The 12,500-nt window shown below is 39.8% G+C and overlaps 1 protein-coding gene across 3 annotated transcripts in view; it reads left to right on the forward strand.

Moving 5' to 3' along the window:
• Positions 1-12,500, forward strand: part of prkg1b (protein kinase cGMP-dependent 1b) — a 65,266-nt gene that overhangs the window by 19,961 nt on the left and 32,805 nt on the right. The gene's annotated exons all lie outside the window — the stretch shown is intronic.

The following is a 12,500-nucleotide window of genomic DNA, read 5'->3' on the forward strand; positions in this document are numbered from 1 at the left end:
TTGGTTTTATTTTGTTTTGGACCAAAAGTTGTCCTTTCCCCAGACTCGTTTGTCTTCAGAAGGCGTTTTACTTTGACGTGTTTTGGTTGTTGAGGTTCCTGACTGTCTTGTCATGATCTTAAGGTTTTGTTTCTTTAATGTTTTTTTACTTTAACGGTTGTTTTTATGCCTCGGAGCTGACAACAGCTGTGGCTTTTCCTTTAAATTTGGCACAAACATCCACTTGGTGGTCACTGTCACTGTGAACTGAACACAGTTCTGTGGTCAGATACTCTAACTCTGACAAAGTTTCATCCAAATGTCCAACAGGATAAACTGATGAAGACTTGATGGAGTTTTGGGGTTTTTTAAACATCTGTCATGACGACTGTGATGATGACTCTGGGTTTCAGACTCGGACGTTTCTCAGTCCGGAGGGCTTTTAGTTGAAAGCCTGTACCAGCCTTAAACGTCTCTTAATCCTTTTGTCTAAAAGTTCGTCAGACTCATTTGGTGTTTTGATAAACTTGTGATCATGTTTGGCTAATTTCTTTTTCAACAAAATGTGGATCTAGTCAGAATAATCCTGTTTCAGTGAGTCTGGACTAATTTTTCTGACGGTTTTTGACTCTTATTGATTGTTGAATTGTGTTGAAGCTGCAGACGAGCGGCCGGTCTCAACCTTAAACGGCCAATTCTGTTTCGCAGCTGCAAATGAACATTTAAAAAAGTCCTGAATAAAAGCTTCAACACAGAAAAAAACTGTTGTGTGAAGAAATCAAACATCAGAACAGAAGATGTGAAGGAAACTTCTTTTACATTAGATTTCTTTGGTTACGCTTTAATTTCTGGGTGTTTTCATTTTTTAGATTACCTTGAAACAAGGTCACATCCCACTGATGGTTTTTCAGCACATTAATCCTGTCGGTCTTCTTTAAAAAGCTTTTTGAAAATGGAGAAAAAAGGTCAGGTTGAGAAGTGAATTAATTTAGAAATGTTCAGCGTAACCGTGTCTTTCATAGAAACCAGACCGTGCTCATTGATCGGCTGTTTTTCTCCATTTTCATCAGCAGCTGTTTTTATGGTCTCTAAAATACAATTGTGAATGTAAGCGACCTGGAAACCTTTTCTTTCAAATGAGAGGCTTTAAATATGTGCGGAGGCTCTGAGCTTTGTGACATTTTCAGCTGAATCTCAAAAGTGTACAAAGTTGCTGCAGAAGTTTTCCTGCAGCTCCGTCCGACCTTTAGGACGGAGCTCTCTCGGCTGCTGGTCGTCTTCCAGAAAAGAGTTGCGTAACGTGTCAGAGCGCCTGAAGGCTGCTGAACGCTCACCTGAACACAGACGCACTTGCTTCATCGTCTCCTCTGTGACTGAGCGGCCCCGCTTTGAGTTTACATCACATGCATGCCTCCATGGTGAACAAAAAAATCCCAAATCAGCCCAAATTCTCAATGAATACAAATCAAAGGGGTTCACGTTTAAAAACAGCAAAACTATCTCAAAACATCTGTTTACAAACTCACACAGCTGGTGCAGTATAATGCAAGTCTCTTTATCTAATCAGTAATTCACAAGGGAACCGAAATCAAATCCTAGAAACGTCCTGAAATCTTAGAGACGTCCCAAAATCTTAGAAACGTCCCAGAATCCTAGAAATGTCATAAAACCATTGAGAACTCCTAAATCTTAGAAATGGACTAAAATCAGAGAAACATCCTAAAATCCTAGAAATGCTCTTAAATCCAAGAAAAGTTCTAAAGGCCTAAAAACGTTTTAAAACCCTAAAAACGCCCTAAATTCCTTGAAACGTCCTAAAATCCCATCAATGTTCTTAAATCCAAGGAAAGTGCTAAAATCCTAGAAATTTCCTAAAATCATGAAAATAAACTAAAATCCTAGAAATTTTCTCAAATCCTTGAAACATCCTAAAATCCAAGAAAAGTCCTAAAATCCAAGAAAAGTCCTAAAATCCTACAAACATCCTAAAATGCTCAAAATGTCCTAAAATCCTACAAACATCCTAAAATGCTCAAAATGTCCTAAAATCCTCGAAATGTCCTAAAATCCCAGTGACATGCATGGGGCTGCTGTGACTGGTCCCCAAGCTTATTTTCGGGGGATTACAGAGAGCATGCTTTTTATATTGTATTCCATTTCTGCCAATTTAACCCCCTAAATCCTTCACGCTGGAGCTTTAAATCCTCTCTCCTCATGACACTGTACACAAACAGTATTTGTAACGTTTAATAAATGACTCCCTCGATGTCTGACGATGCTCTGGGTGGATTTTGACTCTGCGGGTCAATAATCACATCATGGAGCAGTTTGGTGTTTTGCTGGAGGACGCTCGGTCAGGAGGCGGCGGGGATCGAACCGCTGACCCTGAAGCTCCTCTGGGCTGTATTTACTGTGAGCGCTTTGGTGATATTTATAGCTGTATTTGAGGTTAGTGTGTTACATAAGAAGCCTGTTTGGTAACGTGATCCTCCCACTTAAAACACAGGTTGGCGTGTTTGCAGTCACAGGACGCTTTAAGTTGTGGATTTTCTTCCCATTACTGAGCTGCTGAGGAATCAGACGTGTTCAGATGGAAACTGAGAATAGAAAATCTGGAAGTGTTTTTGAGTTAAAAAGTATCAGAGGTCAACATGTATTTTTTGGTCTTTCTTTGATGTTTTTGTCTCCGAGTTTCTGGACTCGACAACAATCCTCCAGATGGCCCATCCTGCGTGTCGGTGGGTGGCAGCGGGTGGTGTGAACAAACTGATGACATTTATATCTAAGTAAAAGCTGCTGGGTGGATCACACTCACGCTGAATTCAAGAGTGAGTCCTCGCGGTCTGAGAAATACATTTTTTGTAGATTTTGTACCAGAGAAATGTGACCTACTTAACAAATCAATGTTCAAATGAGTGTTTTTGAATGGAGTCTGGTGTGGGCAGGCTGTTTTCAGACAGCTGACGATAGTGTGTGTGTGTGTGTGTGTGTGTGTGTGTGTGTGTGTGTGTGGCCTGATGATGTCGTAATGATGTCATCAGGCTACAAATGTCTAACACACAGTCTGTTACAAACTGGAGGCGCAGCAGGGAGGCTCTGGTGAAAGATCTGCTGCATTATGGGAAATGTAGGATGCAGATTTGGACTGTTCTGATTAAGATCTGTTTCTCACACAAACGAATACTCGGTTACTCAGTTACTCAGTTGGTGGAAGAAATATTTGGACTTTTAGGCGACTTTAGGCGAAGAAGTGTTTCACAGCTGGAAAGATGGTCTTTTCCCAGATTTGGACTGTCTTTGTAGTAGAGAGACGTCGATACTCTTCAACTTGACCAAGAAAACAGAAGTGGAAAAGCCACAAATAGCAGAATGCACTTTGCCAAACCAGACCAATAAATGCTCTCCCTGGTGGGTGACATTTTAATGTATTTTTATGGTGTATCTTTTATGGTTTTGGTATATATTTATTTATTATCGCAACATGACCACTTTTTTATATATTGCTGGATTATAAGTACTGATGCATTAATGAATTCATCACTTTAAAGATGGGGTAGGCAGTTTTATTTTGCGTTATTGGACAAAAACCTTTCTTCAGGAGACTTTCACTGCGTTCACACTGCAAGCCCTCATGGTCACACGGCTGTTAGGTCACATTTCAAAAAAATCTGATCTGTATTTGATTTAGAACCACATATAAAAGTGTCCCAAATCTGATTTCATGGGATTTGTGCTGTTCACACCGACATTAAACTACCACATCTGGGTCACAAAGGGGGGAAAACATCAAATGCCTACTCGGAAAAGCAAACCAAAAAAAAGGAAGACGTACTTGTCAAAATAAGAGTCTAAAGAGATTCTGATGATAAACCAGATAAACGTGTTAATATCAGCAGAGTTTCAGAGGTGGAGAGCAAATGTTGCTGATAGTTTCTTCTAACTGAAGCCAAAGACTCACGACTGCAGCTACATGTTCATCTTTTTATTTTTAACTGTTCTGAAAATTTCGGCCAAAAATAAATTAGTTCAGAGCCCAAAAGTTGGCTCCCAACTGGAACCAATAAATAGCAGGTTTTCTTTGACCTGAAGTGAGGACTGTGACGACATCGTGAAGAGCGAAATATTAAATCACCTCCAGCTGCTCGTTTTCCATCTGATACACGTCTATGTGATTTGATTTCTGAACAGTAAACACTTGTTTACATCCCATAACTGTCAAAATGGGGTATCGAGATGATGAGTTAAGGGTCTCCTCCTCATCAAACAGCCGGCAGTGACGACAGCGAGGGTTAAAAATCAAGATGCAGATGTTTCAAAAGATTTTATTAACGCAAAAAAAAATTAAGAAGAGAAATAAAAAGACAAACAGATTTTAAACTGAGAACAACAGAGCAGATTAATGTTGTGATTATCTGATCGACGAGTGTGTGTGTGTGTGTGTGTGTGTGTGTGTGTGTGTGTGCGTGCGCACAGATGGCGGATAAATATAACGACTTCTGTCACAGGAAGAGGAAGTGATTCCTAAAAACAGATCACGATGAAGATTTGATAGTGTGTGTGTGTGTGTGTGTGTGTGTGTGTGTGTGTGTGTTTTAGGGGGATTGTCGGAGGAAGAAACAGATGCAGCAGTTTTGTCTCATTATGTAACAGACAGAACACACACACACACACACACACACAAACACACACACACACACAGCTCTCTGGTGGATGCGGTTGGCATGGCAACCTGTTGGATGACCATATTTGGGATTTAAAATGTTTCACATGTTGTAAATTTGGATTTGGTTTATAAAGAAAGAAAGGAGGGAATTAAAAATAAAAGAGAAAGAAGGGAGGAAAGGAAGAAAGGAAGGAGAAAGTGAATGTTAGACGACAAATGGACGGAGGACAGCAGGAGGGAAAGAAAAGTCACGCAGAAAATAAAGACGATGCAGAGAAAGAGAGAAAAATACAGAAGGACAAGGAGAAGAGTTTGGTTTGTGCGCGAATATTAAGGCAAACACCGGACCGGTTTACCGAATTTTACCAGTTTCGCTGATTGGCTCAGCAGCTTCTCCTCAGTGGAACATCATGGTATCGTGAAAACGCGTGTCTGTCACGTAGCATCAAAAAACCATCAGAGCTCTCTGTCCACACTGACTCCGTTTGTTACTTTATGTAAACAAACCTTGTAGCTATCAGGTGTGCACCCGAGATCAGACCGTAAACACTGACAACATGTTGAGAAGCGGTCAAACATTATCAGCTGGCTTGTTTTTGGGACCGATATTCGCCGTTTTGTTGATTATCTGTATCTGTATTTTTTTTTAATGAAAGTGCAACGAAGGTGTCATTTACAGGGCAGCGGTTCTTGCATGAAACGTTTAACTTTTAACTAACTGTGTAAACTGACGATGCACACATCCTGTGTGAACAATGACGTGGCAGCCGCACTCTGTGCATGTGCGGGGATTTATGTTTTTACATACGAAGGAAAGCATCCAGTGAATGAAGTCAAGAATGGGGAGCTAGAAATGGAGGAAGGGATGTAAGAGGGAGGAGAAAAAAAGAAAGAGAGGTTTTTTTTTAAAATAGATTTTGAAAAAAAGGGTGAAAAGAAAAAAAAGAGAGTTAGCAAAAATATATTTAAATGACTAGTTTTTCAGTGGAGTCTGATAACAAACACAAAGAGTGTGTGTTACCAGAGTGTGTGTTTATTTACATATAAAACACTTGAACCTCTCCAGTTGGAGAGCAAATTGAATATTCTTTCATTTCCGAAAATACTTCTCCACACACAGCTGATTGTTACTGCCTCTGTGTGTGTGTGTGTGTGTGTGTGTGTGTGTGTGTGTGTGTGTGTGTGTGTGTGTGTGTGTGTCTGCCCACGCATGATCATCCACATTCATACATTATGTACAGCACTGACTCTCTGTTTCCTGCTCGTCTGCAGCTTCAATCTACTGAACCATATGTTGAAATGATAAAATATTAACAGGTTCTTATAGTTTGTTCATCTGCTGGTGTTGATACGTGTCTGCACAGAATTTAAATAATTACTTTATCATCAGATAGTCTGTGTTGTTGTGCATCTCTTTTCAGATGTTTCGCATGTTTTTGTTGTTTTGCATCTCTTGTGAGTTGATTTTCATCTCTTTGTCCACTCTTTGCATCTGTGCTTTGTGGTTTTGTGTCTTTTTGCATCTCCTCGTAGTCATTTTGTGTCTCTGTTGTTGTTTTGCATCTCTTTGAATGCATTGCATGTCTTTGTAGTCATTTTGAATTTATTTTGGGTGGTTTTGCATCTCTATGGTTACCTAAAATCTCTTTCTGGTTGCTTTGCATCTCTTTGTTGTCATTTTGCATCTTGCTTTTCAGTTGATTTGCATCGCTTTGTAGACTCTTTGCATCTCTGCTTTGTTGTTTTGTGTCTTTTTGTTTTCATTTTGTATCTCTGTGGTCGTTTCACATCTGCGTTTGATAGCTTTGCATCTTTGTTTTTGCATCTCTTCTTAGTAACTTTGCATGTCTTTGTCGTCTCTTTGCATCTCTAATTAGTTGTTTTGTGTCATTTTTAGTAATTTTGCATCCTGCGTAGTTTTTTGCATTTCACCGGGACCAATAATCTCTGAAGGTTAACTGAAACATTCAGTAAAAATCTGAAACTCTTTTGTTCGCATCTTGTAAATGTTCCTCTGCTGTGACCTCTGACAACAAATGAGCGTTCACTCCGACTAAAGAGAACCGACTGTAATGAAATCATCAGCGCTGACAGTTTTTTCTCTTTTAGCTGCATTTCTTCCTGCTGACGGCCTGTCAGACGATTGAAAGCTCTCCAGCTGCTTTAATGAGTCTTTTTAACCGGAACTCAACTGTCAAACAGTCGAGTGGATGCAAATTAATTTTTTTAAATGATTCTCTGTCTCAGTTTGGAGCAACAAAGACAAAAATCAGTGTAACTGGAGGAGGTCTCGCTCTGATCTGTTCCCCCAGTTCAGACTGACACTTTAACAACCTGCAGGGACTTTCAGAGTCTCATTAAATCATTTTTATCGTTTCCATGCTCACTTTCCTTTCTGCTGAAAACATTTAAAACCCGTTGTGTTTTATTCCGTCTCTGGTCCCGTCTGTTCTCTGAGGGGAAGCTGCTTGTTTTGAAGGCAGTCGTCGGAGCGTCTGTTGGGCGTCGCTCCAAACTCTCCAAGCTGCTTCTGTGACTCTGATGTCACCTGGAAGTTCGCTTTTTTTGTTTCTTATTAGCAAATTTTGTCCCGCAGAAACAGAAATATGAAAAATCCTCCACTGAGAGTCTGACATGTTACCCGCTCCTGCATGGCTAAACTCTTATTTTCATCCGTGTTAGCGGTACAGCTGTTTAGATGATAATGTCAGACGATTCTTCACTTTAGAAAGACATTCGATTTTCGATTTAGGGATTGGGATATTTGTTGTTTTTTGTTTGTTTGTTTTTCTTTTTTTTATGTTTTTGGGTTGTCCATCCGTCTGGTCCATTCTTGTTAACATGATATCTCAAAAACACCTTGAGGTAATTTCTTCAAATTTTGCACAAACGTCCACATGGACTTAAGAATGAAATTAACTAGATTTTGGTGGTCATAGGTCAAAGTTCAAATTCCATGTAAACTTGTCTGTCTGATTCTTATAAAAGTGATAACATCTTGAAGGAATTTATTCAGATTTGACACAAACATTCACTTGGACTAAACAATGAGCTGATTGTAATTTGGTGTTCAAAGGTCACTGTGACCTGCATCTGTCTCATTTTCGTGAACAAGATATCTGACAATGGCCTTGAGGGAGTTTCGTGAAATTTGGCACAAATGTCCACTTGGACTCAAGACTGAGCGGATTAGAATCTGATGGTTGAAGGCCAAAGTTCAGGGTCACTGTGAACTCATAGAGCAGGATTTTTGGCCATAACTCGAGCTCACTGTGAGAGAAACTTTAGTTAGTATGCTCTCCTTTTGTTTCACGTGACTTTATCGGGTTACTATGAGTACTTTATAGGTCTATAATAAATTGTCAAGCTGTGAAATGTCACGGTTAGTGTCACAGCTGCTGACAAGCAGTCGTAGGAACACCGGTCTCTTCTTCCCTGACACTCGAGAGCCGAAGCACAAGGTGTCTACCTCTCACCTGACACTGAAACTGTCGCTGTATTTATTGTAATGGAAAATAAAATCAGTGTAAAAAATTATGAAGTTCTGCAAAAAATCTGATTTGAGTAAGTTTATATTTTTTCTCCTAAGATCTGATCAGTCTGAAAAAATTTTCCCCTCTGCGCTGCAACCAGAGCAGAAGAGGTTGAAACCCCCCACAAAAATCATCAGACCAGCTTTTGATTTATTTCAGTATGCATGGATGAATAAATGAATATCCAGCAAACCTCTTGACACACAGCGTGAGAGCTAATAGGAATAAAACGAGGGACCAAACTTAATTTTCTGTCAGAATCTGCCGAGTACTTGTGTTAAATGATGAAACTGATGTGAAAACTTGTCAAAAGCATCACCACAGTCTTTAATGAAGACTCCAGCAGCAAAATAAAATTCACCAGTGAGGCAGCCAGAGAGAGAAAATGCTCCTCTTCCCTAATATTTTTAATCTACCGCTGTTCTCTCACACCAGCTGCCAAATATCACACAAGCGCACAATTCTCTCTTTTGTCAATATGCCGTCATGGTTGAGTGAAGCTGTGAGGAACATTAATGTGAAAGTCATCATTTTAACAGGTACAGAGAGCGCACGATGTCGCTTAATCCACGTGTGAGAGGGCGAAAATGCACACACACAAAAAAAAACAGTCCTGCAGTGCTGATAAATGACAGAATTTGAATATGAAACACTGGAGTTATACAGCAGGGATACTGAAGCGTGCTTTGCTTTTGGGCCACTTTGCAAAATGACAGGTGGCCAGGGGCCAGTCGCAGGGGCCCCATTCATATTTCTAAGATTTTAGGACATTTCTAGGACGTGAGGACATTTCTGGGATTTTAGGACGTTTTTCGGACTTCAGCACATTTGTAGGACACAAGGACATTTCCAGGATTTTAGGACCTTTGTGTGATTTTGGGATGTTTCCAGGATTTTAGGTCACTTCTAGGATTTTAGAACATTTGTAGGACTTTAGGAAATTTTTTGGATTTTAGGACACTTCTGGGAATTTAGGACCTTTCTAGAACTTTTAAGACATTTCTAGATTTTGAGGACCTTTCTGTGACTTTAGAACATTTTGAGGTTTATTGGTTGTTTCAAGGATTTTAGGATATTTGTAGGACTTAAGGACATTTCAATGATTGTAGGACCTGTCTTAGACTCAAAGACATTTATAGGGTTTTAGGACATTTTTAGGATTTTAGGATGTTTCTAGGAATTTAGGACCTTTGTAGAACTTTAGGCATTTCCAGGAGTTTAGGACAATTCTAGGATTTTTAGGATATTTTGGGGACTTTAGGAAGTTTCTACGGTTTTAGGGTTTTTTATAGATTTTATGACATTTCTAAGATTTTAGGAGAAGATCAATAGAATCAATTTGTTTTCATTTAGAAATAAAAAATGGCCAGATTTGGCCCGCAGGCCATAAACTGGGTTATCACTGTAATCCATCAGAGAAGACACAATACTTTTGCACTGTACTGCACTGTACTAACTCTTGTGCGGCTGCAGTCTTCTACTGAAGTGTAATATGACAGAGAGCTTTGTTGACACGGAGGTGTAGATGACTACAGTCACTCTCTCATACCTGCAGCTGCTCCTGTTGTTTGATTAGCAGCAGTTGTAAAAGAAATACACTCCTTTTTTTCCCTTTCTCTGTGGTAGTCATCGCCCACGCTGTTCTTTTCTCCGTTCTGTCACTCCGCGTCCACCTCCTCTGTTAAATGGTAAACACGTTTTCTCGAGTTCGACCTGTGATTCTTCCTCTAATGTGCTGGAGTGTGTACTAATGTGTGATCAATGCGGTCCTGCTGGTGGGAATTGAACCCCGAACCTCAGCAGGGTCCATTCAGTGTGCTTATATGAGTTCACACGGCTGTGGACTCGCGCTCCAGGAGGGATTAAATATGTAATCGAGCCATCTTTGTGTTATCAATCATATCAGACTGGACCAGATGTGGGTTCATATCATAAAGAGGGAGCTGACGTCCTCATTTACATAAAACTGTAAACACAGCTGATGAAGTGGCAGAAAGGGAGATATTGGGGGGAGCATGGATGGATGGATGGATGGATGGATGGATGGATGGATGGATGGATGAATGGATGGATGGATGAATGGATGGATGGATGGATTTGGTTTCAACATTTGCTTGAGTAGCATACTTCCTGGGTGGCACAGTAATGTTTTTTTCTTTTAGGCTGCAAATAGCAATTATATAATAAATTCTAAAAATCTATAATAAATTAATGCCATTTATTTTTTAAAATTAATTGATTAATCATTTGGTCTATAGAGCGTCAAACAAGTATAATTTCCTAGAGGCCAAGGGGACACATCCAAATATTTTTTTTATCACACAGTCAATACCCAAATTCATTGGTAAACATGTCAAGTAAAATGCCATATACACTTGCTGGACTTTAGCACCATGGAGAGAGGCAGTGTTTTACTTCAGCACCACAGAAACATTTAACAATATAAATGCCTTCCAGACTTCAGCACCACGGATAGAGACACTACATAGTATAAATCTTTGCTCACTTCAGCACCACGGACAGAGATGCCACAGAATGTAAATACTGCTGGACTGAAGTACCATGCAAAGACACTACATAAATACCTTTTGTACTTTGGCACCCTGGACAGAGACACTTTACAATTATAAATACCTTCCCCACTTCAGGTCAACGGACAGAGAACCCACACTATATGCATACCTGGTGTACTTCAGTACCACAGACAGAGACACTACATAATATAAATAGCCGTCATACCGAAGCACCACTGACTGAGACAGATTACAAAATAAATACCTTCCCTACTTCAGAACCATGGACAGAGACACTTCATAATATAAATATCTGTCATACTGAAGCACTATGGACAGAGACATCACTTAATATAAGTACCTGCTGGACTTCAGGACCATGGATAGAGACACAAAATAATACAAATACTTGTGAAATTAATTCTAAAGTGGAGAGTAAACCAGCACGCTAATGCAAGGACAGGTGTGATGTGCTAAAGCCCATTAGGAGTCGAGCTTTGGAATTCTGAACCTGTTGTGGCCATGAAAGCTGCTTCTGATAATAAAATAGAAAGAGTTGCAATAGTTTTAATGGTCAGAGCTAAAAAAAAAACAAAACAAAAAAAAACACACTCATGACCTTCTTCATTTCGCTGAAGAATACAAACACTTTATTTTGGAGATGGTTCAGACTTTGAAAAAAAAAGCTATAACGGCTGTCCTAATATACACCTCCTGGACATCAGCACCACAGACAGAGACGGTACATAAAATGCAGTGATAATCAAATAACGGCCCATGGAACAAATCCGGTCCCCAATAGGGTGCTGGGTGGCCCCCCAGCCGTTAAGTAATTCAAAATAAAAATAAAGTGATTTACACTGGGATTTGTTTTTGTACTTTCACTTTACATATGGTGCCAAAATAGAGTTTGAATATTCAAAATTGTGCCGCTGGAGGATTCCCTGCACCCCACTGACAGAGATCCTAAAATCTGAGAAATCTCAGAAATGTCCTGAAATTCTAGAAACATCACAAAATCCTTCAAATGTCCAAAAATCCAAGAAACCTCCCTAAATCTTAGAAAAGTCTTTAAGTCCAAAAATGTCATACAATCCTTGAAATGTTTTAAAGTCATGGATGTGTACTAAAATCCCAGAATCCCAGAAGACATGTAATGGGCTGATGTTTTGCAGAAGTGGCCCCCAGGCAAAGCTAGTTTAGTATTATTGCTTTGGTGTATAAAGTTATACAACTGCTGGACTTCAGCACCACGGACAGAGACAGTTTACAATAATTACAGCTTCTGGACTGTGTGTGTGTGTGTGTGTGTGTGTGTGTGTGTGTGTGTGTGTGTGTGTGTGTGTGTGTGTGTGTGTGTGTGTGTGCGCGCGCGTGTGTGCGTGTGTGTGTATGTGTGATTAACTTAATGATCATTACAATCTGCAATTACAATAGCAGACACTGCGTGTGTGTGTGTTTATCTCGCCACTCTACATAATGATCCCCACCATCTGCTGTGTGTGTTTGTGTGTGTGTCTGTGTCTGTGTGCCTGTGTGTTTGTGTGTTTGTGTGTGTGTGTGTCTGTGTCTGTGTGTGTTTGTGTGTGTGTGTGTCTGTGTGCCTGTGTGTTTGTGTGTGTGTGTGTGTCTGTGTCTGTGTGTGTGGCTGAGTACAGCCTGATTGTGATTTCTGGTGATGCGGCAACTTCTGATTATCTCCATCAATATTTAAAGATACATGCAGATACATACTTAAATACTTTTCGTTTTGAAACGCATTTTCACTATGAACATTTCAGAGTAAATTAACACAAAATCCCTCAACAATAT

Source organism: Plectropomus leopardus, chromosome 19 (assembly GCF_026936395.1).
Source record: "Plectropomus leopardus strain MGB_pleo_1.0 chromosome 19, ASM2693639v1, whole genome shotgun sequence".
NCBI classification, from domain to species: domain Eukaryota; kingdom Metazoa; phylum Chordata; class Actinopteri; order Perciformes; family Serranidae; genus Plectropomus; species Plectropomus leopardus.